This window comes from Salvelinus fontinalis, chromosome 8 (assembly GCF_029448725.1).
Source record: "Salvelinus fontinalis isolate EN_2023a chromosome 8, ASM2944872v1, whole genome shotgun sequence".
Lineage (NCBI taxonomy): Eukaryota > Metazoa > Chordata > Actinopteri > Salmoniformes > Salmonidae > Salvelinus > Salvelinus fontinalis.
Genome location: NC_074672.1, coordinates 44,062,497 through 44,089,877, shown reverse-complemented (window position 1 = coordinate 44,089,877; position 27,381 = coordinate 44,062,497). Strand labels below are relative to the sequence as shown.

The window sequence follows — 27,381 nt, the reverse complement described above, 5'->3', positions numbered from 1 at the left end:
TCAGAATCATACACTATTTCTTCATAATTTTGGTCGTTTCGGGGAAACTACATTTCTCATTTGGGTCTCGAGCTTCAAAATGGTAAAAACCTAAGAAACAGCAGATGAATCAGTTAATGTAAGTAATTAACCTACCATGAGATGGGGGACTTTGTCAAATGGAAGAGTTGCTGAGTTTCTTAGCTCACAAAGTAAGTTTAAACTCATTCAAAATACAACCCTTTTGAAATGATAGTGCTGTGCCATGACCCGGATTGAGGACCGGGGTTGCTGGGGCCACAACGCAGAGTACTAACCACTATACGATCATGGCAAGCTACCAGAGATTGATTGTAGAGCCTACTCATGCTCTGACAGAGACGTGTACAAGCTGGCTGAACTCTTTTCATTTAGCGCTCGAAATGAGTAAACTCAAGAAGCAGTTGAACTTTAGACAATTGGTACATTTTAATTCATTCAAAAAGTTCCCTTTTTCCGTGAAATTGGAATATCTCAATTGCATCCTCCTCACGTCTTCTCTCCTCTCGACACTCCTAATTCTCTAAACCCATCGTTTGAGAAAAGTAGAGTTCCCTCCACCAAGACCTTTTCTACCAAGGTGTTAATTGAATAGTTTGAAAAGGCTCTGCTGAGATTCGAACTCAGGATCTCCTGTTTACTAGACAGGCGCTTTAACCAACTAAGCCACAGCGCCCATATATGTCTTATCTGTTGCAGGTAATAACACTGCCACACGCATTAAAATCAAACTAGTCTCATTCATTTAATCCATATCTCTGTCTTGCAAAAATCACGTCACAAAAAAATATGTTATTTAGTAACATTGGAATCGATATGGACACCTTCAATTGTCTAGCAACAGGGATTTTTAAGCTTTGTTTTGTGACCTTCTCCTCCAATGTGTTCAATGAATTGCTTGAAAAGGCTCTGCTGAGATTCGAACTCAGGATCTCCTGTTTACAAGACAGGCGCTTTAACCAACTAAGCCACAGAGCCCATAGATAAAAAATTCTGTTGCAGGTAAGAACACCGACACACGTATTTAAATCAAACCAGAATAATTAATTTAACCCATATCTCTGTCTTGCAAAAATCACGTCATAAAAAAATATGTTATTTAGTAACATTGGAATCGATATGGACACCTTCAATTGTCTAGCAACAGGGTTTCTTAAGCTATGTTTTGGGACCCAAAGTCGGCCTGAGTCTGTGTGAGGTGGGCCGCGAGATATCAGTAAACATTTGTAGTCACATACTATTTTTTCTTTTAATTTCGGTCATTCGAGGACAGTACATTTTTCATTTGGGTCTCGAGCTGAATAAACTCAAGATCCTCTGACATGGATTCTTAAACTATGGTTTGGTACCCAAAGTGGGCATTAGCAGGTGATAGGTGGATCGCGAGATATGAGTAAACATTCAGAATCATACACTATTTCTTCATAATTTTGGTCGTTTCGGGGAAACTACATTTCTCATTTGGGTCTCGAGCTTCAAAATGGTAAAAACCTAAGAAACAGCAGAGGAATCAGTTAATGTAAGTAATTAACCTACCATGAGATGGGGGACTTTGTCAAATGGAAGAGTTGCTGAGTTTCTTAGCTCACAAAGTAAGTTTAAACTCATTCAAAATACAACCCCTTTGAAATGATAGTGCTGTGCCATGACCCGGACTGAGGACCGGGGTTGCTGGGGCCACAACGCAGAGTACTAACCACTATACGATCATGGCAAGCTACCAGAGATTGATTGTAGAGCCTACTCATGCTCTGACAGAGACGTGTACAAGCTGGCTGAACTCTTTTCATTTAGCGCTCGAAATGAGTAAACTCAAGAAGAAGTTGAACTTTAGACAGTTGGTACATTTTAATTCATTCAAAAAGTTCCCCTTTTCCGTGAAATTGGAATATCTCAATTGCATCCTCCTCACGTCTTCTCTCCTCTCGACACTCCTAATTCTCTAAACCCATCGTTTGAGAAAAGTAGAGTTCCCTCCACCAAGACCTTTTCTACCAAGGCGTTAATTGAATAGTTTGAAAAGGCTCTGCTGAGATTCGAACTCAGGATCTCCTGTTTACTAGACAGGCGCTTTAACCAACTAAGCCACAGCGCCCATATATGTCTTATCTGTTGCAGGTAATAACACTGCCACACGCATTAAAATCAAACTAGTCTCATTCATTTAATCCATATCTCTGTCTTGCAAAAATCACGTCACAAAAAAATATGTTATTTAGTAACATTGGAATCGATATGGACACCTTCAATTGTCTAGCAACAGGGATTTTTAAGCTTTGTTTTGTGACCTTCTCCTCCAATGTGTTCAATGAATTGCTTGAAAAGGCTCTGCTGAGATTCGAACTCAGGATCTCCTGTTTACAAGACAGGCGCTTTAACCAACTAAGCCACAGAGCCCATAGATAAAAAATTCTGTTGCAGGTAAGAACACCGACACACGTATTTAAATCAAACCAGAATAATTAATTTAACCCATATCTCTGTCTTGCAAAAATCACGTCACAAAAAAATATGTTATTTAGTAACATTGGAATCGATATGGACACCTTCAATTGTCTAGCAACAGGGTTTCTTAAGCTATGTTTTGGGACCCAATGTCGGCCCGAATCTGTGTGAGGTGGGCCGCGAGATATCAGTAAACATTTGTAGTCACATACTATTTTTTCTTTTAATTTCGGTCATTCGAGGACAGTACATTTTTCATTTGGGTCTCGAGCTGAATAAACTCAAGATCCTCTGACATGGATTCTTAAACTATGGTTTGGTACCCAAAGTGGGCATTAGCATGTGATAGGTGGATCACGAGATATGAGTAAACATTCAGAATCATACACTATTTCTTCATAATTTTGGTCGTTTCGGGGAAACTACATTTCTCATTTGGGTCTCGAGCTTCAAAATGGTAAAAACCTAAGAAACAGCAGAGGAATCAGTTAATGTAAGTAATTAACCTACCATGAGATGGGGGACTTTGTCAAATGGAAGAGTTGCTGAGTTTCTTAGCTCACAAAGTAAGTTTAAACTCATTCAAAATACAACCCTTTTGAAATGATAGTGCTGTGCCATGACCCGGATTGAGGACCGGGGTTGCTGGGGCCACAACGCAGAGTACTAACCACTATACGATCATGGCAAGCTACCAGAGATTGATTGTAGAGCCTACTCATGCTCTGACAGAGACGTGTACAAGCTGGCTGAACTCATTTCATTTAGCGCTCGAAATGAGTAAACTCAAGAAGCAGTTGAACTTTAGACAGTTGGTACATTTTAATTCATTCAAAAAGTTCCCTTTTTGCGTGAAATTGGAATATCTCAATTGCATCCTCCTCACGTCTTCTCTCCTCTCGACACTCCTAATTCTCTAAACCCATCGTTTGAGAAAAGTAGAGTTCCCTCCACCAAGACCTTTTCTACCAAGGTGTTAATTGAATAGTTTGAAAAGGCTCTGCTGAGATTCGAACTCAGGATCTCCTGTTTACTAGACAGGCGCTTTAACCAACTAAGCCACAGCGCCCATATATGGCTTATCTGTTGCAGGTAATAACACTGCCACACGCATTAAAATCAAACTAGTCTCATTCATTTAATCCATATCTCTGTCTTGCAAAAATCACGTCACAAAAAAATATGTTAATTAGTAACATTGGAATCGATATGGACACCTTCAATTGTCTAGCAACAGGGATTTTTAAGCTATATTTTGTGACCTTCTCCTCCAATGTGTTCAATGAATTGCTTGAAAAGGCTCTGCTGAGATTCGAACTCAGGATCTCCTGTTTACAAGACAGGCGCTTTAACCAACTAAGTCACAGAGCCCATAGATGAAATTTCTGTTGCAGGTAAGAACACCGACACACGTATTTAAATCAAACCAGAATAATTAATTTAACCCATATCTCTGTCTTGCAAAAATCACGTCACAAAAAAATATGTTATTTAGTTACATTGGAATCGATATGGACACCTTCAATTGTCTAGCAACAGGGTTTCTTAAGCTATGTTTTGGGACCCAATGTCGGCCCGAATCTGTGTGAGGTGGGCCGCGAGATATCAGTAAACATTTGTAGTCACATACTATTTTTTCTTTTAATTTCGGTCATTCGAGGACAGTACATTTTTCATTTGGGTCTCGAGCTGAATAAACTCAAGATCCTCTGACATGGATTCTTAAACTATGGTTTGGTACCCAAAGTGGGCATTAGCATGTGATAGGTGGATCACGAGATATGAGTAAACATTCAGAATCATACACTATTTCTTCATAATTTTGGTCGTTTCGGGGAAACTACATTTCTCATTTGGGTCTCGAGCTTCAAAATGGTAAAAACCTAAGAAACAGCAGAGGAATCAGTCAATGTAAGTAATTAACCTACCATGAGATGGGGGACTTTGTCAAATGGAAGAGTTGCTGAGTTTCTAAGCTCACAAAGTAAGTTTAAACTCATTCAAAATACAACCCTTTTGAAATGATAGTGCTGTGCCATGACCCGGATTGAGGACCGGGGTTGCTGGGGCCACAACGCAGAGTACTAACCACTATACGATCATGGCAAGCTACCAGAGATTGATTGTAGAGCCTACTCATGCTCTGACAGAGACGTGTACAAGCTGGCTGAACTCTTTTCATTTAGCGCTCGAAATGAGTAAACTCAAGAAGCAGTTGAACTTTAGACAGTTGGTACATTTTAATTCATTCAAAAAGTTCCCTTTTTCCGTGAAATTGGAATATCTCAATTGCATCCTCCTCACGTCTTCTCTCCTCTCGACACTCCTAATTCTCTAAACCCATCGTTTGAGAAAAGTAGAGTTCCCTCCACCAAGACCTTTTCTACCAAGGTGTTAATTGAATAGTTTGAAAAGCCTCTGCTGAGATTCGAACTCAGGATCTCCTGTTTACTAGACAGGCGCTTTAACCAACTAAGCCACAGCGCCCATATATGTCTTATCTGTTGCAGGTAATAACACTGCCACACGCATTAAAATCAAACTAGTCTCATTCATTTAATCCATATCTCTGTCTTGCAAAAATCACGTCACAAAAAAATATGTTATTTAGTAACATTGGAATCGATATGGACACCTTCAATTGTCTAGCAACAGGGATTTTTAAGCTATGTTTTGTGACCTTCTCCTCCAATGTGTTCAATGAATTGCTTGAAAAGGCTCTGCTGAGATTCGAACTCAGGATCTCCTGTTTACAAGACAGGCGCTTTAACCAACTAAGCCACAGAGCCCATAGATAAAAAATTCTGTTGCAGGTAAGAACACCGACACACGTATTTAAATCAAACCAGAATAATTAATTTAACCCATATCTCTGTCTTGCAAAAATCACGTCATAAAAAAATATGTTATTTAGTAACATTGGAATCGATATGGACACCTTCAATTGTCTAGCAACAGGGTTTCTTAAGCTATGTTTTGGGACCCAAAGTCGGCCTGAGTCTGTGTGAGGTGGGCCGCGAGATATCAGTAAACATTTGTAGTCACATACTATTTTTTCTTTTAATTTCGGTCATTCGAGGACAGTACATTTTTCATTTGGGTCTCGAGCTGAATAAACTCAAGATCCTCTGACATGGATTCTTAAACTATGGTTTGGTACCCAAAGTGGGCATTAGCAGGTGATAGGTGGATCGCGAGATATGAGTAAACATTCAGAATCATACACTATTTCTTCATAATTTTGGTCGTTTCGGGGAAACTACATTTCTCATTTGGGTCTCGAGCTTCAAAATGGTAAAAACCTAAGAAACAGCAGAGGAATCAGTTAATGTAAGTAATTAACCTACCATGAGATGGGGGACTTTGTCAAATGGAAGAGTTGCTGAGTTTCTTAGCTCACAAAGTAAGTTTAAACTCATTCAAAATACAACCCCTTTGAAATGATAGTGCTGTGCCATGACCCGGACTGAGGACCGGGGTTGCTGGGGCCACAACGCAGAGTACTAACCACTATACGATCATGGCAAGCTACCAGAGATTGATTGTAGAGCCTACTCATGCTCTGACAGAGACGTGTACAAGCTGGCTGAACTCTTTTCATTTAGCGCTCGAAATGAGTAAACTCAAGAAGAAGTTGAACTTTAGACAGTTGGTACATTTTAATTCATTCAAAAAGTTCCCCTTTTCCGTGAAATTGGAATATCTCAATTGCATCCTCCTCACGTCTTCTCTCCTCTCGACACTCCTAATTCTCTAAACCCATCGTTTGAGAAAAGTAGAGTTCCCTCCACCAAGACCTTTTCTACCAAGGCGTTAATTGAATAGTTTGAAAAGGCTCTGCTGAGATTCGAACTCAGGATCTCCTGTTTACTAGACAGGCGCTTTAACCAACTAAGCCACAGCGCCCATATATGTCTTATCTGTTGCAGGTAATAACACTGCCACACGCATTAAAATCAAACTAGTCTCATTCATTTAATCCATATCTCTGTCTTGCAAAAATCACGTGACAAAAAAATCTGTTATTTAGTAACATTGGAATTGATATGGACACCTTCAATTGTCTAGCAACAGGGTTTTTTAAGCTATGTTTTGTGACCTTCTCCTCCAATGTGTTCAATGAATTGCTTGAAAAGGCTCTGCTGAGATTCAAACTCAGGATCTCCTGTTTACAAGACAGGCGCTTTAACCAACTAAGCCACAGAGCCCATAGATGAAATTTCTGTTGCAGGTAAGAACACCGACACACGTATTTAAATCAAACCAGAATAATTAATTTAACCCATATCTCTGTCTTGCAAAAATCACGTCACAAAAAAATATGTTATTTAGTAACATTGGAATCGATATGGACACCTTCAATTGTCTAGCAACAGGGTTTCTTAAGCTATGTTTTGGGACCCAATGTCGGCCCGAATCTGTGTGAGGTGGGCCGCGAGATATCAGTAAACATTTGTAGTCACATACTATTTTTTCTTTTAATTTCGGTCATTCGAGGACAGTACATTTTTCATTTGGGTCTCGAGCTGAATAAACTCAAGATCCTCTGACATGGATTCTTAAACTATGGTTTGGTACCCAAAGTGGGCATTAGCATGTGATAGGTGGATCACGAGATATGAGTAAACATTCAGAATCATACACTATTTCTTCATAATTTTGGTCGTTTCGGGGAAACTACATTTCTCATTTGGGTCTCGAGCTTCAAAATGGTAAAAACCTAAGAAACAGCAGAGGAATCAGTTAATGTAAGTAATTAACCTACCATGAGATGGGGGACTTTGTCAAATGGAAGAGTTGCTGAGTTTCTTAGCTCACAAAGTAAGTTTAAACTCATTCAAAATACAACCCTTTTGAAATGATAGTGCTGTGCCATGACCCGGATTGAGGACCGGGGTTGCTGGGGCCACAACGCAGAGTACTAACCACTATACGATCATGGCAAGCTACCAGAGATTGATTGTAGAGCCTACTCATGCTCTGACAGAGACGTGTACAAGCTGGCTGAACTCATTTCATTTAGCGCTCGAAATGAGTAAACTCAAGAAGCAGTTGAACTTTAGACAGTTGGTACATTTTAATTCATTCAAAAAGTTCCCTTTTTGCGTGAAATTGGAATATCTCAATTGCATCCTCCTCACGTCTTCTCTCCTCTCGACACTCCTAATTCTCTAAAACCATCGTTTGAGAAAAGTAGAGTTCCCTCCACCAAGACCTTTTCTACCAAGGTGTTAATTGAATAGTTTGAAAAGGCTCTGCTGAGATTCGAACTCAGGATCTCCTGTTTACTAGACAGGCGCTTTAACCAACTAAGCCACAGCGCCCATATATGGCTTATCTGTTGCAGGTAATAACACTGCCACACGCATTAAAATCAAACTAGTCTCATTCATTTAATCCATATTGTCACGGCTCCTCCTCTGCAGTGCAGGGGGCGGTTCCTCCTGCAGGCAGAGGAGGGTCGTTAAGTGATTGGAGCCACCTGGGCTCAGGGTATAAAACTGCTTACTAATCACCTCTCCCTGTCTTGCTCTCTCTCTCTCTCTGCTCCTCCAGGTATGCTCATGATTTGTTTGTTCCTTTTTAGTTTTGCATAGTTTTCACTCAGTCATGTTCACACACACATATTCATGCACCCATGCACTTTACATACACCTTACATTATGATACATCCACACCTCATTCCTATTTCTTAGTTTAAGTTAGTAGTTGGTTTAATAATAAAGAACACTTTTGAATTGGCCTATACCTGTTGTTCGTGTCCTCTCATTTGTCACAGGCTATGAGCCGGCTTGTGACAAGTGGGGGCTCATCCGGGATAGTAGTTAACTTGGGTTAGTTTAGTTCAGATTGACAATTTTTTTTGTTTGAGTGGATGTTTTGGTTGGGCCAATTTTGTTTAAGAGAGAGTTGAGAACCATGTGTTCTTTTGGTTCAGTTAGCTTGGTAGCTAAGCAATTCACTTTGTGTTTTTCTGGGTTTTGTTCAGGTGGGAGTCCTCTCCTGTTCAGGCATATCAGCAAGTGTCAATAGGAGGCTTGTGGTGTTTTTGTTTTAGGTGGCAGTGAACGTGGGTAGAGCATCCCTTTCCCTTTTCCCCTACATCGGCTCGGGAGCACCTCCGTGGTTATGGGAGGGCTGCCAGTTTCTGGTTGTCTTTTCCACTCCACTGGTTTTGTGTGCATAAAACCCCACCACATGTGACTGCACGAAGACCAGGGCCAGTTAGTTAGTAGTTTTTGGAGGATAGTGGGGTGTGGCTCCTGTCCTTGAACCCAGATTGACAGCAGGTGAGTTGTGTTTTTTTTTGAGCATTTGTAATAGTTGTATTGGTTGAGGAAAATGTCTTCCATTTTGAGTAGTTTTGTTCAAGCTCCTTCAGAGGTAGCCTTAGAATTGTGTACTAAGGAGCAGTTAATTGAAATTGCTGAACATTATCAGATTGAGATTGTTGATAAAAAAATTAAAGAGACTGTTAAAACTAGCTTAAAGCAGGGTCTTAGGGAAATGGGTGTTTTTGGCGGTCAGTCTGCTAGTAGTGAGGGTGCAAGTTTTCAGGCTAGCCCTTCATTAACTTTTGAGCAGCAGAAAGAACTGTTGCAAATGCAAAGGCAAATGCAATTAGAGCAAATGCAAATGCAATTAGAGATAGAGCGATTGAGAAATGCTAATAGACCGGAAAGACTACCACAGTTTGATGTTTCACAGAATCTTCATTTGTTGCCTAAATTTGATGAGTCAGATCCAGACACATACTTTACTTTATTTGAGCGTATTGCGGAAGCTAGAGCTTGGTCAGATTTGGACATGACTATGTTGTTGCAATGTGTACTTACAGGTAAAGCACGTGAGGCTTTTGCAGCACTGAGTGTAGCTGACAGTAAAGTTTATGCTAAAGTTAAATCAGCAGTTCTGAAGGTCTACGAGCTTGTGCCAGAGGCATATCGTCAACGTTTTCGTTACAGGAAAAAGTTAGATTCACAAACCTATTCTGAGTTTGTTTGTGATTTAACTTCTGCATTTAATCGTTGGTGTACAGCTTCTGAAGTTAGTACTTTTGAGGGTCTGTCTAATTTGATTGTGTTAGAAAAGTTCAAAAATTCTGTTTCTTACCAGGTTGCTACATACCTGAATGAAAGTAAAGTTAAGTCTCCAAGTGATGCAGCCATCCTTGCAGATGAGTACAGGCTAACACATAAAAGACATTTTGAGTTAAACAGTGACATGTACCATGAAAATAACTTTACTCCTAGGAATAGTAGGTCACCTTTTTTGGGGGCTTCTTTCCAAAGGCCTCGGCAGAAGTTTAAGTCTGGAGGACTTAAAGGACCGGTTAATGCTAATACCTGTCGCTACTGTTTAGTTGAAGGACATTGGAAGAAAAATTGTCCTCTGCTTAAATCAAAACAGTCAGTTCAAGTTAAACCTGCTGTGATGGCAAGTCCTGTTACAGCCTCTGACCACCAGGGTGAGCTGTTTCAGCCACTAGTTGAGTTTGATTCTCAGTTTTCCCGCTGTGATTTTTCAGCCTTTATTTCAGATGGTGTAGTGTCCCTGGTAGATGGCAACCAGAATGTTAAAATCAAGATCCTAAGAGACACTGGAGCTTTAGATTCTTTTATTCTGGAATCTGTTTTGCCGTTCTCTAAAGAGTCTGATACTGGCCGTTGTGTAATGGTATGTGGTATGGGTTTAGTTCCATTCTCTTGTCCTTTACATGAAGTTACCCTAAAATGTGGTCTGGTAGAGGGTGATGTAGATGTTGGGGTTAGACCTCAGTTGCCAGTAGAGGGAGTGCACATGATTTTGGGGAATGACTTGGCAGGTAGTAAGGTGTGGGCAGATGGCAAATTAAACATCTGTAAGAAGCAACCTTCAGTGTCACCTGCAAGGGAATCACCGGATCAGAACTGTGTGTCTCCTGAGGTATTTCCAGTTTGTGCGGTTACCCGCGCAGCCTCTCGTAAGGAGATTGAGAGTAAGCCAGAAAGTCTTGAGTTGCCAGTCAAACTCCAGACAGAACAGTTGACTAGTTCTAGAGATTCATTGATGGCTGAGCAAAAAGCCGATACTAATTTGGCTGATCTGTTTGATAAAGTGGTTCCTGATTCAGTGGTGAGGAATAGTGCTCAGTGTTATTTTCTTCTTGATGGGCTGTTGGTCAGGAAATGGGTTCCACACTATGATAAGGGTTTAGGAGAACCAGTCTTTCAGATAGTTGTACCTACTACTTTGCGAAATAAAGTGTTGCAAACTTCACATGGTGATGTGGCAGGTCATATGGGTGTTCGTAAAACGTATGATCGTATACTTCGTTATTTTTTCTGGCCACGTTTAAAGCGGGATGTATCTCAGCTTATTAAAACTTGTGATACGTGTCAGCGCACAAGCAAGCCAAATCAGGTTGTAAAGCCTGCACCGTTGTATCCAATACCAGCCGTAGGGCAACCTTTTGAGCATCTTATTATCGATTGTGTTGGGCCATTACCAAGGTCCAAGTCAGGTCATAGCTACTTATTAACTGTTATGTGTCAAGCAACCAGATATCCGGCAGCTTTTTCCTTGCGTACCATAACTTCAAAATCAGTAGTTAAAGCTTTAACTCAATTTATTTCAACATTTGGGATTCCAAAAACCATCCAGTCAGATCAGGGGTCTAACTTTACCTCTCATTTATTTGCTCAGGTTCTCAAACAGCTTAAAGTTAAACACAACAAGTCTACTGCGTTCCATGCCCAGAGCCAGGGAGCTTTGGAACGTTTTCATCAAACTTTAAAATCCTTGCTTCGTGCATATTGTACGGAACTGTCTGCTGACTGGGAGGAGGGGTTACCTTGGCTGTTACTAGCTGCTCGTGAAGTAGTGCAGGAAAGCACAGGGTTTAGCCCAAATGACTTAGTGTTTGGCCATAAGGTGCGTGGGCCTTTAGCAGTGTTGCAGGATGGTTGTTTGCCTGAGGAACCACCTCGGAACCTTATTGACTATGTAAATGGTTTTAGGTTGAAGTTGTATAGGGCTGGTGAACTAGCGAAAGAAAAACTAAAATGTTCTCAACGGAAAATGAAACTGAAATATGACGGACAGGCTGAGCTGCGTGAGTTTAGTCCCGGTGATCGGGTACTTGCTCTTCTGCCTCTTGTAAGTTCACCTTTTCAGGCAAAATACTGTGGTCCTTTCACTGTGTTGCGTAAAGTGTCAGATTTGAACTATCTTATTGAAACCCCTAGTCATAGGAAGTCCTCTAAATTATGCCATGTGAACCTGTTAAAATGTTATCACTCCCGTGATCTAAGCAAAGTTGAAGGCACTCCAGCAGTGAGGTCAGTGTTGACTGCTGCCACAGTCCCTGCATCTTGTGGCTTTAATTTGGTGGAGGGGGGAGAAGAGGAAGTTAAAGTTTCAGATGAGGTCTTACAAGGACGGTTGAAAAACTCCCAGACTTTGCAAAACCTTGGGGTTTTGGTAGATCATTTAGACTCTGAGAAACGTGATGAATTGGTAGCTCTTATTAGAAACTACCCTGTTTTGTTTTCTGACACTCCATCACAAACCCACTTAATTGAACATGATATAGACATCGGAGATGCTAAGCCTATCAAACAGAGATTTTATCGTGTATCTGAGGAGAAGAGACTAAAACTGGAAACAGAGATGCAGTCTATGTTGGACACAGGTATTGATTTGGCAAAATGTGAGTTTGCCAAAGCTACAGTCACATACCTAGGCAAGGTTGTTGGTCAGGGATTTGTCTGTCCCGTAGAAGCCAAGGTTCAGGCTGTGAAGCAGTTCCCACAGCCCTCTACAAAGAAAGAACTGATGTGCTTCCTGGGAATGGCGGGGTACTACCGTGCTTTTTGTAAACTTTTCGGTAGTAGTGTCCCCACTGACCAATCTGTTGAAGGCCAAGGCTGAATTTATCTGGTCCACCCAGTGTCAAGAGGCATTTGATGCAGTTAAGACTCTTTTGTGTTTGGCACCTGTGTTGGCAGCACCAAATTTTGGGAAACCTTTCAAATTGCAGGTAGACGCCAGTCAAATCGGTGCTGGGGCTGTGCTTCTCCAGGAGAATGACGACAAGGTTGAGTGTCCAGTCAGTTTCTTCTCCCGAAAATTTAATAAGTATCAGAAAAACTATTCTGTAATTGAAAAGGAGGCTTTAGGTCTCATTTGGGCTTTACAGCACTTCGAGGTCTATGTTGGTTCTGGTTTGACCCCTTTAACTGTGTTCACTGACCACAACCCACTTGTTTTTCTGAGGTCCCTGCAAAACCCCAACCAGCGCCTGATGCGTTGGGCTTTGTTCTTGCAACCATTCAACCTTGATATTAGGCACATTAGGGGTAAGGATAATATCATTGCTGATGCTCTGTCCCGTGCTCCTTTAACCTAGCTTGTACCTTCTCTGTTGACCCCTACGGGCTGTCTGTGCCTCTTTCCTCTTAAATTGCTCCCCAGGTACCAGGGCTGCCGAGTTTGAGGGGCGGACAGTCAGCTGGGGGACACGGGGCTACTGCTAGGAGCCGGGATTGTTGTTTTTTTTTGTTTATTTGTTTTTGGGGAAATTTGAATTATTTTGATTATGTTGGAGGAAGTTGGGTTGAGGGTGGGACCCTCATTTTAAGGAGGGGGGTGTCACGGCTCCTCCTCTGCAGTGCAGGGGGCGGTTCCTCCTGCAGGCAGAGGAGGGTCGTTAAGTGATTGGAGCCACCTGGGCTCAGGGTATAAAACTGCTTACTAATCACCTCTCCCTGTCTTGCTCTCTCTCTCTCTCTGCTCCTCCAGGTATGCTCATGATTTGTTTGTTCCTTTTTAGTTTTGCATAGTTTTCACTCAGTCATGTTCACACACACATATTCATGCACCCATGCACTTTACATACACCTTACATTATGATACATCCACACCTCATTCCTATTTCTTAGTTTAAGTTAGTAGTTGGTTTAATAATAAAGAACACTTTTGAATTGGCCTATACCTGTTGTTCGTGTCCTCTCATTTGTCACAGGCTATGAGCCGGCTTGTGACAATATCTCTGTCTTGCAAAAATCACGTCACAAAAAATATGTTATTTAGTAACATTGGAATCGATATGGACACCTTCAATTGTCTAGCAACAGGGTTTCTTAAGCTATGTTTTGGGACCCAAAGTCGGCCTGAGTCTGTGTGAGGTGGGCCGCGAGATATCAGTAAACATTTGTAGTCACATACTATTTTTTCTTTTAATTTCGGTCATTCGAGGACAGTACATTTTTCATTTGGGTCTCGAGCTGAATAAACTCAAGATCCTCTGACATGGATTCTTAAACTATGGTTTGGTACCCAAAGTGGGCATTAGCATGTGATAGGTGGATCGCGAGATACGAGTAAACATTCAGAATCATACACTATTTCTTCATAATTTTGGTCGTTTCGGGGAAACTACATTTCTCATTTGGGTCTCGAGCTTCAAAATGGTAAAAACCTAAGAAACAGCAGAGGAATCAGTTAATGTAAGTAATTAACCTACCATGAGATTGGGGACTTTGTCAAATGGAAGAGTTGCTGAGTTTCTTAGCTCACAAAGTAAGTTTAAACTCATTCAAAATACAACCCTTTTGAAATGATAGTGCTGTGCCATGACCCGGATTGAGGACCGGGGTTGCTGGGGCCACAACGCAGAGTACTAACCACTATACGATCATGGCAAGCTACCAGAGATTGATTGTAGAGCCTACTCATGCTCTGACAGAGACGTGTACAAGCTGGCTGAACTCTTTTCATTTAGCGCTCGAAATGAGTAAACTCAAGAAGCAGTTGAACTTTAGACAGTTGGTACATTTTAATTCATTCAAAAAGTTCCCTTTTTCCGTGAAATTGGAATATCTCAATTGCATCCTCCTCACGTCTTCTCTCCTCTCGACACTCCTAATTCTCTAAACCCATCGTTTGAGAAAAGTAGAGTTCCCTCCACCAAGACCTTTTCTACCAAGGTGCTAATTGAATTGTTTGAAAAGGCTCTGCTGAGATTCGAACTCAGGATCTCCTGTTTACTTGACAGGCGCTTTAACCAACTAAGCTACAGCGCCCATAAATGTCATGTCTGTTGCAGATAATAACACTGCCACACGCATTAAAATCAAACTAGTCTCATTAATTTAATCCATATCTCTGTCTTGCAAAAATCACGTCACAAAAAAATATGTTATTTAGTAACATTGGAATCGATATGGACACCTTCAATTGTCTAGCAACAGGGATTTTTAAGCTATGTTTTGCGACCTTCTCCTCCAATGTGTTCAACGAATTGCTTGAAAGGGCTCTGCTGAGGTTCGAACTCAGGATCTCCTGTTTACAAGACAGGTGCTTTAACCAACTAAGCCACAGCGCCCATAGATATCATGTTTGTTGCAGGTAAGAACACCGACACACGTATTTAATTCAAACCAGAATAATTAATTTATCCCATATCTCTGTCTTGCAAAAATCACGTCACAAATAAATATGTTATTTAGTAACATTGGAATCGATATGGACACCTTCAATTGTCTAGCAACAGGGTTTCTTAAGCTATGTTTTGTGACCTTCTCCTCCAATGTGTTCAATGAATTGCTTGAAATGGCTCTGCTGAGATTCGAACTCAGGATCTCCTGTTTACTAGACAGGCGCTTTAACCAACTAAGCCACAGCGCCCATATATATTGTATCTGTTGCAGGTAATAACACTGCCACACGCATTGTAATCAAACTAGTCTCATTCATTTAATCCATATCTCTGTCTTGCAAAAATCACGTCACAAAATAATATGTTATTTAGTAACGTTGGAATCGATATGGACACCTTCAATTGTCTAGCAACAGGGTTTCTTAAGCTATGTTTTGTGACCTTCTCCTCCAATGTTCCAAGATGGCGTAGCAGTCGGACGTGTGTTTGTCTTGTCCCGTCCCGTCTTGTCCCGCGTAAATAGTCCTCGTATTTTTTGTAAACATTTCGTATATATTTTAATTTCACTTTCCATCTAGGAACTGAATATACATTCCCGCAACCCGCCTCACCCAATGTGGTACGGATCTGCTATTTTTTATACTTTAGAACCGTAACCCCAATCAGAAGCTAGCCAGATAACTAGCTACTAGCTAGTAGTCAGTTAGCCACTGCTGCGGTCTTCACCCTTAACTCGGACACCAGCCAGCTTCAGCTCGGGCCAATACCTGCCAGTCTGCAGGCGCGATATCAACCCAGAGCATATAGGACTGCTTTTTCTCTACCACATCTCTGGATTCCTGACGCAAGCTCTGGAGAATTACACCGGATCATCGTCGCTAGCTAGCTGCAACCGAGTGGCTACTACTGGCTAATACCTCTGTCCCGAAACAAGCACCAGTTAGCCTTGAGCTAGCCGCGAGCTAGGCCCATCTGCCGGCTAGCCGAAGAGGTCTACCAGCAAATTCTTGGGCTACAATACCTCTTTTGCCAATTGGACTGGACCCTTTATTGCCGACACGGAGCCCTGCCGATCCATCACGACTGGTCTGCCGACGTAATTGTCCGAGGTGGTTTCAACAGGCTTTTCCATTGCAACGTTTCTGAATACCCATCTGCTAATTATTAGCTGTCTTATCGGCTGCTATCTAAATAAGTATACCGGACAATTATTATTATTATAATTTTTTTCTTTTTCTTGGGTCACTATATCTATTTTGCCAATTGGATCGATCCCCTCTACCACACGGAACCCCACTAATCTACCGACGGAAACGAATGAGGTGACAAAAATAAATAAATAATAATAACAAATAAAAAAAACAGACCTCCATCCTATGTTATCTTGCTACCGATAGCCAGCTACCCGGCCAGCTGTCTGGATCGCCGTGACCCCAACCAACCTCTACTCACTGGACCCTTATGATCACTCGATTAAGCATGCCTCTCCTTAATGTAAATATGCCTTGTCCATTGCTGTTCTGGTTAGTGTTTATTGGCTTATTTCACTGTAGAGCCTCTAGCCCTGCTCACTATATATCCAACCTCTCAGTTCCACCACCCACATATGCGATGACATCACCTGGTTTCAATGATGTTTCTAGAGACAATATCTCTCTCATCATCACTCATTACCCAGGTTTACCTCCACTGTATTCACATCCTACCATACCTTTGTCTGTACATTATTCCTTGAAGCTATTTTATCGCCCCCAGAAACTTCCTTTTACTCTCTGTTCTAGACGTTCTAGACGACCAATTGACATAGCTTTTAGCCGTACCCTTATCCTACTCCTCCTCTGTTCCTCTGGTGATGTAGAGGTGAATCCAGGCCCTGCAGTACCTAGCTCCACTCCTATTCCCCAGGCGCTCTCTTTTGATGACTTCTGTAACCGTAATAGCCTTGGTTTCATGCATGTTAACATTAGAAGCCTCCTCCCTAAGTTTGTTTTGTTCACTGCTTTAGCACACTCTGCCAACCCAGATGTTTTAGCCGTGTCTGAATCCTGGCTTAGGAAGACCACCAAAAATTCTGACATTTTCATCCCTAACTACAAGATTTTCAGACAAGATAGAACGGCCAAAGGGGGCGGTGTTGCAATCTACTGCAAGGATTGCCTGCAGAGTTCTGTTTTACTATCCAGGTCTGTTCCCAAACAATTTGAACTTCTACTTTTAAAAATCCACCTCTCTAAAAACAAGTCTCTCACTGTTGCCGCCTGCAATAGACCACCCTCTGCCCCCAGCTGTGCTCTGGACACCATATGTGAACTGATTGCCCCCCATCTATCTTCAGAGCTTGTGCTGCTAGGCGACCTAAATTGGAACATGCTTAACACCCCAGCCATCCTACAATCTAAGCTTGATGCCCTCAATCTCACACAAATTATCAATGAACCTACCAGGTATCACCCCAATTCCGTAAACACGGGTACCCTCATAGACATCATCCTAACCAACTTGCCCTCCAAATACACCTCTGCTGTTTTCAACCAAGATCTCAGCGATCACTGCCTCATTGCCTGTATCCGTAATGGGTCAGCGATAAAACGACCTCCACTCATCACTGTCAAACGCTCCCTGAAACACTTCAGCAAGCAGGCCTTTCTAATCGACCTGGCCGAGGTATCCTGGAAGGATATTGATCTCATCCCGTCAGTAGAGGATGCCTGGATATTTTTTTTAAATGCCTTCCTCACCATCTTGAATAAGCATGCCCCATTCAAGAAATTTAGAACCAGGAACAGATATAGCCCTTGGTTCTCTCCTGACCTGACTGCCCTTAACCAACAGAAAAACATCTTATGGCGTTCTGCATTAGCATCGAACAGCCCCCGTGATATGCAACTTTTCAGGGAAGCTAGAAACCAGTATACACAGGCAGTTAGAAAAGCCAAGGCTAGCTTTTTCAAGCAGAAATTTGCTTCCTGCAACACAAACTCAAAAAAGTTCTGGGACACTGTAAAGTCCATGGAGAATAAGAACACCTCCACCCAGCTTCCAACTGCACTGAAGATAGGAAACACTGTCACCACCGACAAATCCACTATAATTGAAAATTTCAACAAGCATTTTTCTACGGCTGGCCATGCTTTCCACCTGGCTACCCCTACCCCGGTCAACAGCACTGCCCTCCCCTCTGCTACTCGCCCACGCCTTCCCCATTTCTCTTTCTCCCAAATACAGTCAGCTGATGTTCTGAAAGAGCTGCAAAATCTGGACCCTTACAAATCAGCCGGGCTAGATAATCTGGACTCTTTCTTTCTAAAACTATCTGCTGAAATTGTTGCCACCCCTATTACCAGCCTTTTCAACCTCTCTTTCGTGTCGTCGGAGATTCCCAAAGATTGGAAAGCAGCTGCGGTTATCCCCCTCTTCAAAGGGGGTACACTTTTGACCCAAACAGCTACAGACCTATATCTATCCTACCCTGCCTTTCTAAGGTCTTCGAAAGCCAAGTCAACAAACAGATTACCGACCATCTCGAATCCCACCATACCTTCTCCGCTATGCAATCTGGTTTCAGAGCTGGTCATGGGTGCACCTCAGCCACGCTCAAGGTCATAAACGATATCTTAACCACTATCGATAGGAAACAGTACTTGTGCAGCCATATTCATTGACCTGGCCAAGGCTTTTGACTCTGTCAATCACCACATCCTCATCGGCAGACTCGACAGCCTTGGTTTCTCTAATGATTGCCTCGCCTGGTTCACCAACTACTTCTCTGATCGAGTTCAGTGTGTCAAATCGGAGGGTCTGTTGTCCGGACCTCTGGCAGTCTCTATGGGGGTGCCACAGGGTTCAATTCTTGGACCGACTCTCTTCTCTGTATACATCAATGATGTCGCTCTTGCTGCTGGTGAGTCTCTGATCCACCTCTACGCAGACGACACTATTCTGTATACTTCTGGCCCTTCTTTTGACACTGTGTTAACAACCCTCCAGGCGAGCTTCAATGCCATACAACTCTCTTTCCGTGGCCTCCAATTGCTCTTAAATACAAGTAAAACTAAATGCATGCTCTTCAACCGATCGCTGCCTGCACCTGCCCGCCTGTCCAACATCACTACTCTAGACGGCTCTGACTTAGAATATGTGGACAACTACAAATACCTAGGTGTCTGGTTAGACTGTAAACTCTCCTTCCAGACTCACATCAAGCATCTCCAATCCAAAGTTAAATCTAGAATCGGCTTCCTATTCCGCAACAAAGCATCCTTCACTCATGCTGCCAAACATACCATTGTAAAACTGACCATCCTACCAATCCTCGACTTCGGTGATGTCATTTACAAAATAGCCTCCAAAACCCTACTCAATAAATTGGATGCAGTCTATCACAGTGCCATCCGTTTTGTCACCAAAGCCCCATATACTACCCACCACTGCGACCTGTACGCTCTCGTTGGCTGGCCCTCGCTTCACACTCGTCGCCAAACCCACTGGCTCCAGGTCATCTACAAGACCCTGCTAGGTAAAGTCCCCCCTTATCTCAGCTCGCTGGTCACCATAGCAGCACCTACCTGTAGCACGCGCTCCAGCAGGTATATCTCTCTGGTCACCCCCAAAACCAATTCTTCCTTTGGCCGCCTCTCCTTACAGTTCTCTGCTGCCAATGACTGGAACGAACTACAAAAATCTCTGAAACTGGAAACACTTATCTCCCTCACTAGCTTTAAGCACCAGCTCTCAGAGCAGCTCATAGATTACTGCACTGTACATAGCCCATCTATAATTTATCCCAAACAACTACCTCTTTACCTACTGTATTTATTTATTTATTTTGCTCCTTTGCACCCCATTATTTCTCTCTCTACTTTACACTTTCTTCCACTGCAAACCAACCATTCCAGTGTTTTTTTACTTGCTATATTGTATTTACTTCGCCACCATGGCCTTTTTTATATTTTTATGTAATTATATATATATTTTATATATTTTGTTTGCCTTCACCTCCCTTATCTCACCTCACTTGCTCACATTGTATATAGACTTATTTTTCACTGTATTATTGACTGTATGTTTGTTTTACTCCATGTGTAACTATGTGTTGTTGTATGTGTCGAACTGCTTTGCTTTATCTTGGCCAGGTCGCAATTGTAAATGAGAACGTGTTCTCAATTTGCCTACCTGGTTAAATAAAGGTGAAAAAAAAACAAAAAAAAAACGCCTGTCTTGTAAACAGGAGGTCCTGAGTTCAAATCTCAGCAGAGCCTTTTCAAGCAATTCATTGAACACATTGAAGGAAAAGGTCACAAAACATAGCTTAAAACCTCTACTTCCACACAATCCCAGATCCGGGAGCACCCCCATCAGTAAACAAGCTGACTAGCATAGCCTAGCATAGCGTCACAAGTAAATACTAGCATCTAAATATCATTAAATCACAAGTCCAAGACACCAGATGAAAGATACACATCTTGTGAATCCAGCCATCATTTCTGATTTTTAAAATGTTTTACAGGGAAGAAACAATATGTAAATCTATTAGCTAACCACGTTAGCAAAAGACACAACTTTTTTTACTCCATCATTTTTTTCCTGCATAGGTAGCTATCACAAATTCGACCAAATAAAGATATAAATAGCCACTAACCAAGAAACAACTTCATCAGATGACAGTCTGATAACATATTTATTGTATAGCATATGTTTTGTTAGAAAAATGTGCATATTTCAGGTATAAATCATAGTTTACCATTACAGCCACCATCACAACTCTCACCAAAGCGACTAGAATAACTACAGAGAGCAACGTGAATTACCTAAATACTCATCATAAAACATTTCTGAAAAATACACAGCGTACAGCAAATGACAGACAAAGATCTTGTGAATCCAGCCAATATTTCAGATTTTCTAAGTGTTTTACAGCGAAAACACAATATAGCATTATATTAGCTTACTACAATAGGCAACCACACAGCAGCATTGATTCATGCACGTTAGCGATAGCGAATAAACCAGCAAAAGATATTAAATTTTTGACTAACCTTCTCAAAACTTCATCAGATGACAGTCCTCTAACATCATATTACACGATACATATAGAGTTTGTTCGAAAATGTGCATATTTAGCGGTACAAATCGTGGTTATACAATGAGAAAAAAAGCCAGGCTGCCAACAATATGTCGGGAGAAATCTTGGGAGAGGCACCTAATCTAATCAATAACTAATCAAAAACTTGACTAAAAAAATACAGGTTGGACAGCAAATGAAAGATACACTAGTTCTTAATGCTATCGCTGTGTTAGATTTTTTAAATTAACGTTACTACAACATAACATACGTTGTCTCGCGTTAAAGCGAGACCGCACCTAGATTATTGGCAGAATATCTGTTCTACATTTTTTAACAGAACAACGAATAAATTTCATAAATACTTCTTCCTATTTCATGAGCTTCCATCAGAATCTTGGGCAAGGTGTCCTTAGTCCAAAAGAATCGTTGCTTGGTTGTAGATTGTCCTCTTCAACGTTCGATTTAGCAGAGTACATTAGCCATGTGGCAAAGACGTGTCCGACTCACTAAAACGCAGGACGATTAAATATCAGAAAATCGCAATATACCGATATAAACTGATATAACTCGGTTTAATATAACAACATTATGATGTCTTTAACACCTATAATGAACAAAAACAGAGCCGGATATATCTAAGGCCTATAACCGGAGCGTTCTAGAGCCACAGCCAGAGCTCCTTCCTGCGTCAGAGCGAAGTGAACAAAGACCGGACCCTTCGTTCCCAGGCCATTTATAACCTCTCAGTTCTGCCTAGCAACCCCATTTCAATTCTCACTATTCGCTGACACCCAGGGGAAGACGTATGCAGTGCATTTCAACCAATAGAAGACAGGCAGATTTATAAACAGATCTCAGAACAGCTTGCAGAATTCAGCATTCTCACATCCTCATAGGAAAAATGCTCCAACTCGAGTTCTGTTTTACTCACAGATATAATTCAAACGGTTTTAGAAACTAGAGACTGTTGTCTATCCAATAGTAATAATAATATGCATATTGTACGAGCAAGAATTGAGTACGAGGCAGTTTAATTTGGGAACGAAATTATTACAAAGTGCAAACAGCACCCCCTATTGAGAAGAAGTTTTAAGAAACCCTGTTGCTAGACAATTGAATGTGTCCATATCGATTCTAATGTTACTAAATAACATACTTTTTGTGACGTGATTTTTGCAAGACATAGATATGGGTTAAATGAATGAGACTAGTTTGATTTAAATGCGTGTGGCAGTGTTATTACCTACATTTACATTTTAGAAATGCAATCGATGGGCGCTGTGGCTTAGTTGGTTGACCTCTAACGCCTCACAAACCCGGATCCGGGAGCACCCCCATCAAAAAAGCTGACTAGCATAGCCTAGCCTAAAGCCACAGGGATATCATATAATAAAATGTTCATGAAATCACAAGTCCAAGACACCAAATGAAAGATACACATCTTGTGAATCAAGCCATAATTTCTGATTTTTAAAATGTTTTACAGGGAAGACACAATATGTAAATCTATTAGCTAACCACGTTAGCAAAAGACACCACTTCTTTACTCCACCATTTTTTTACTCCATCAGTAGCTATCACAAATTCGACCAAATAAAGATATAAATAGCCACTAACCAAGAAACAACCTCATCAGATGACAGTCTGATAACATATTTATTGTATAGCATATGTTTTGTTAAAAAAATGTGCATATTTCCGGTATAAATCAGATTTTACCATTGCAGCCACCAACACAACTCTCACCAAAGCGACTAGAATAACTACAGAGACCATCGTGTATTAGCTAATTACTCATCATAAAACATTTCTTAAAAATACACAGCATACAGCAGATGAAAGACACAGATCTTGTGAATCCAGACAATATTTCAGATTTTCTAAGTGTTTTACAGCGAAAACACAATATAGCGTTATATTAGCTTACCACAATAGCAAACATCACACCAGCATCGATTCAAGGCAAAAATAGTGATAACGTATAAACCACCAAAATATATAAATTTTTTCACGAATCTTCTCAGAATTCTTCAGATGACAGTCCAATAACATATTACACAATGCATATAGAGTTTGTTCGAAAATGTGCATATTTAGCGGCACAAATCGTGCTTATACAATGAGAATAGTGTCCAAAACCTCAAGTAATCTGTCCGGCGCCATCTTGGAGAGGCACCTATTCTAATCGAAAACTATTCATAAACTTGACTAAAAAAATACAGGTTGGACAGCAATTGAAAGACAAATTAGTTCTTAATGCAATCGCTGGGTTACATTTTTAAAATTAACGTTACTTCAAAATACAGCGTGCGATAAAGCAAGGCTACACTGCAAGTAATGTCGGCTTATGCATTTGACTTTTTTCAACAGAACAATGAATTATCAGCATAAATAGTTCTTACTTTTTGATGAACTCTCATCAGAATCTTGGGATAGGTGTCCTTTGTCCAAAAGAATCGTTGCTAGGTTGGAGAACGTCGTCTTCCACGTTGCAATTAGCAGTAAACAATAGCATGAGAGAGAGAGATACCCAACTTCCTACAACGTCAGAAAATGAAATACCCGAAAATCGCAATATACTGACATAAACTGATATAACTCGGTTTAAATTAACAACATTATGATGTCTTTAACACCTATATTGAATAAAAACAGAGCCGGATATATCTAGGAGCTAAAACAGGAGCTTCTAACACGACATGCCAAGATCCTCCCTGCGTCAGAGCGAAGAGTCAAAAGAGGGGACACTTCGTTTCCAAGCAATTTATAGACTTTCAGATCTGCCTAGAGACTCCATTTCAAGTCCCTCTATTCGCTGACACCCAGGGGAAGGCGTATGCAGTGCATCTCAACCAATAGAGGACAGGCAAATTAATAAACTGTTCTGGGAACAGTGAGCAGATTTCAGCATTTTCAAATCCTCATAGAAAAATTGCTCTAAGTCCAGTTCTGTTTCACTCACAGACATATTTCAAACGGTTTTAGAAACTAGAGAGTGATTTCTATCCAATAGTAATAATAATATGCATATTGTACGAGCAAGAATTGAGTACGAGGCAGTTTAATTTGGGAACGTCAAGATTACATAGTGCTAACAGCTCCCCCTATTGACAAGAAGTTTAAAGCTCCTGTCTAGTAAACAGGAGATCCTGAGTTTGAATCTCAGCAGAGCCTTTTCAAACAATTCATTGTACACCTTGGTAGAAAAGGTCTTGGTGGAGGGATCTCTTCTTTTCTCAGCCGATGGGTTTAGAGAATTAGGAGTGTCGAGAGGAGAGAAGATGTGAGGATTTCCAGAAGCTCTTTTCGGCCATAAGAAACAGTAGAAGCAACATTATGTACAAAAAAAAGTTTTAAAAAATGGAGAAAAAAAACGAACAAAATAACACGGTTGATTAAGAACCCGTGAAACGACAGCCATCCTCTCCGATGTCATCTTAAAGAATATTTTTCTATATTGTAATATATTAGTACATACCTGTGAATATTGCAGCCTGTGTGCTAAAGAATATTGATCTATATGAACTCAATTATATTTTTATTCTTTCAGATATTTAAAAGCAGCAACTGTTTGGAGAGGTGCGTTTCAGCCCCATAAACACCTCATATTCTGATGAGCATCTATTACATTCATACTCATCATTACAGGGCAGGATATTATATTCTGATGAGCATCTATTACATTCATACTCATCATTATAGGGCAGGATATCATATTCTGATGAGCATCTATTACATAGCAGCATACCACTCTGCATACCACTACTGGCTTGCTTCTGAAGCTAAGCAGGGTTGGTCCTGGTCAGTGCCTGGATGGGAGACCAGATGCTGCTGGAAGTGGTGTTGGAGGGCCAGTAGGAGGCACTCTTTCCTCTGGTCTAAAAAAAATACCCCAATGCCCCAGAGCAGTGATTGGGGACACTGCCCTGTGTAGGGTGCCGTCTTTCGGATGGGACGTTAAATGTGTGTCCTGACTCTCTGAGGTCATTAAAGATCCCATGGCACTTATCGTAAGAGTAGGGGTGTTAACCCCGGTGTCCTGGCTAAATTCCCAATCTGGACCTCAAACCATCACGGTCACCTAATAATCCCCAGTTTACAATTGGCTCATTCATCCCCCTCCTCTCCCCTGTAACTATTCCCCAGGTCGTTGCTGCAAATGAGAACGTGTTCTCAGTCAACTTACCTGGTAAAATAACGGTAAAATAAAATAAATAAATAAATAAATAAACATTCATAGTCATCATTATAGGGCAGGTTATCATATTCTGATGTAGAATCTATTACATTCATACTCATCATTACAGGGCAGGATATTATATTCTGATGTAGAATCTATTACATTCATACTCGTCATTATAGGGCAGGTTATCATATTCTGATGAGCATCTATTCCATTCATACTCATCATTACAGGGCAGGATATTATATTCTGATGTAGAATCTATTACATTCATACTCATCATTATAGGGCAGGTTATTATATTCTGATAAATCGTCAGTTATCTTTTAATTATTTTTTCCCAGTAGAAAAGGTTAAGCACTTCTAGCAGGTACAGTGTTCAGGAGCTGCCAAGTAGCAAGCCTATTGGAGTCCAGAATAGCGACACTGCTCTCTGGTGGTAAAATAAAAAAACTGTCATTGAACCCATTGAAATTAGGCGATCTCAGTGGAGAAAGATTGTAAAAAAAAAAAAATATATATTTAAAAAAGGAAGAAGAAAAGTAACATTAGTACAAAAGAGTGCAGTGAATTAAGTAATTTCAGAAACTTCTGAAATTAAGAAAGTGAGGAATTAGATAAAAATTAAGAAAGTTAAGGAATAAGGAAACTGAACAATTAACTGTGAAAATGGCAAACATTGGTCGAGTACCAGAGTTTGAGGATACAAAAGAGGATTTTGATTCATATTTAGAGCGTTTTGAGCGTTGGCTGGCTGCAAATGAAATCAAAGATGAAAAGAAAGCAGACATATTTCTCAGTGTTTTGGGTCCAACTGAGTATGGATTGCTGAAAGGTCTCATTGAACCAATAAAAGCAGTGGAGTTGATCTATGCAGAACTGACTGAAACTCTTTCAAGGCATTTCAAGCCTAAGCCAATTCTCATTGCAGAACGTTACAGATTTTACCAACGTCACCAGAGTCAAGGGGAAACCGTGGCTGACTACACCCTTGCACGATTTCTTGACGATGCTCTTCAAGACAAGTTTGTATGTGGTCTCACAAGTGAAGCATATCACAGAACGCTTCTGTCAGAGAAGAACCTTACCTTTAATTAATTAACTTCTTATGGCTGCAATCCCATTAACGGGATCGATATGACAACAGCCAGTGAAAGTGCAGGGCGCCAAATTCAAAACAACAGAAATCTCATAATTAAAATTCCTCAGACATTCATGTATCTTATACCATTTTAAAGGTTATCTTGTTGTTAATCCCACCAAAGTGTCCGATTTCAAATAGGCTTTTCAGCGAAAGCACCACAAATGATTATGTTAGGTCACAGCAAAATCACAGACAATCACAGTTATTTTTCCAGCCAAAGACAGGAGTCACAAAAAGCAGAAATAGAGATAAAATTAATCACTAACCTTTGATGATCTTCATCAGATGACACTCATAGGACTTCATGTAACACAATACATATATGTTTTGTTCGATAAAGTTAATATTTATATCCAAAAACCTCAGTTTACATTGGCGCCATGTTCAGAAATGCCTCCAAAATATCCGGTGAAATTGCAGAGCCACGTCAAATAACATAAATACTCATCATAAACTTTGTTGAAAGATACATGTTTTACATAGAATTAAAGATACACTTGTTCTTAATGCAACCGCTGTGTCAGATTTCAAAAAGCTTTACGGCAAAAAACTATATTCAATCATCTGAAAACAGCGTTCAGCCACAAAAGCAAGCCATACAGTTTTACCGGCCAAATTGTGCAGTCAACAAAACTCTTAAAAAGCATTATAAATCTTCACTTACCTTTGCTGATATTCATCCGAATGCACTCCCAGGACTCCCACTTCCACAAGAAATGTTTGTTTTGATCGGTAATGTCCATAATTTATGTCCAAATAGCTATTTTTGTTAGCGTGTTTGGTAAACAAATCCAACGTCAGGAAGCGTGTTCACTAAAAGTTGACGAAATGTCCAAAAGTTCCGTAACAGTCAGTAAAAACATGCCAAATGATGTATTGAATCAATCTTTAGAATGTTTTTAACATAAATCTTGAATAACGTTCCAACCGGAGAATGACATTGACTTCAGATGAGCGATGGAACAGAGCTCCCTCTCATGTGAACGTGCATGGTCAGAGCATGGTCAGGTCATGGCAGACCTGACTAATTCCCCTCTCATTCGTCCCCCCCTTCACAGAAGAGGCATCAGAAAAGATTCTACAGACTGTTTACATCTAGTGGAAGC

At 40.8% G+C, this 27,381-nt stretch overlaps 14 non-coding genes across 14 annotated transcripts; all 14 read right to left on the bottom strand.

The window, feature by feature from the left end:
• Positions 1 to 620: 620 nt before the first annotated feature.
• trnat-agu (transfer RNA threonine (anticodon AGU)) lies at positions 621 to 694 on the bottom strand. Its single transcript has one exon. It is a non-coding gene; the product is annotated as a tRNA-Thr (tRNA).
• A 228-nt stretch (positions 695 to 922) lies between these two features.
• On the bottom strand, positions 923 to 996 carry trnat-ugu (transfer RNA threonine (anticodon UGU)). Its single transcript has one exon. It is a non-coding gene; the product is annotated as a tRNA-Thr (tRNA).
• Positions 997 to 2,039: 1,043 nt separating this feature from the next.
• Positions 2,040 to 2,113, bottom strand: trnat-agu (transfer RNA threonine (anticodon AGU)). Its single transcript has one exon. It is a non-coding gene; the product is annotated as a tRNA-Thr (tRNA).
• A 228-nt stretch (positions 2,114 to 2,341) lies between these two features.
• Positions 2,342 to 2,415, bottom strand: trnat-ugu (transfer RNA threonine (anticodon UGU)). The gene has a single exon. It is a non-coding gene; the product is annotated as a tRNA-Thr (tRNA).
• A 1,043-nt stretch (positions 2,416 to 3,458) lies between these two features.
• trnat-agu (transfer RNA threonine (anticodon AGU)) lies at positions 3,459 to 3,532 on the bottom strand. Its single transcript has one exon. It is a non-coding gene; the product is annotated as a tRNA-Thr (tRNA).
• A 228-nt stretch (positions 3,533 to 3,760) lies between these two features.
• On the bottom strand, positions 3,761 to 3,834 carry trnat-ugu (transfer RNA threonine (anticodon UGU)). The gene has a single exon. It is a non-coding gene; the product is annotated as a tRNA-Thr (tRNA).
• Positions 3,835 to 4,876: 1,042 nt separating this feature from the next.
• On the bottom strand, positions 4,877 to 4,950 carry trnat-agu (transfer RNA threonine (anticodon AGU)). The gene has a single exon. It is a non-coding gene; the product is annotated as a tRNA-Thr (tRNA).
• Positions 4,951 to 5,178: 228 nt separating this feature from the next.
• On the bottom strand, positions 5,179 to 5,252 carry trnat-ugu (transfer RNA threonine (anticodon UGU)). The gene has a single exon. It is a non-coding gene; the product is annotated as a tRNA-Thr (tRNA).
• A 1,043-nt stretch (positions 5,253 to 6,295) lies between these two features.
• Positions 6,296 to 6,369, bottom strand: trnat-agu (transfer RNA threonine (anticodon AGU)). Its single transcript has one exon. It is a non-coding gene; the product is annotated as a tRNA-Thr (tRNA).
• A 228-nt stretch (positions 6,370 to 6,597) lies between these two features.
• Positions 6,598 to 6,671, bottom strand: trnat-ugu (transfer RNA threonine (anticodon UGU)). Its single transcript has one exon. It is a non-coding gene; the product is annotated as a tRNA-Thr (tRNA).
• Positions 6,672 to 7,713: 1,042 nt separating this feature from the next.
• trnat-agu (transfer RNA threonine (anticodon AGU)) lies at positions 7,714 to 7,787 on the bottom strand. Its single transcript has one exon. It is a non-coding gene; the product is annotated as a tRNA-Thr (tRNA).
• A 6,667-nt stretch (positions 7,788 to 14,454) lies between these two features.
• trnat-agu (transfer RNA threonine (anticodon AGU)) lies at positions 14,455 to 14,528 on the bottom strand. The gene has a single exon. It is a non-coding gene; the product is annotated as a tRNA-Thr (tRNA).
• A 228-nt stretch (positions 14,529 to 14,756) lies between these two features.
• On the bottom strand, positions 14,757 to 14,830 carry trnat-ugu (transfer RNA threonine (anticodon UGU)). The gene has a single exon. It is a non-coding gene; the product is annotated as a tRNA-Thr (tRNA).
• Positions 14,831 to 15,058: 228 nt separating this feature from the next.
• trnat-agu (transfer RNA threonine (anticodon AGU)) lies at positions 15,059 to 15,132 on the bottom strand. The gene has a single exon. It is a non-coding gene; the product is annotated as a tRNA-Thr (tRNA).
• Between the last annotated feature and the right edge of the window lie 12,249 nt (positions 15,133 to 27,381).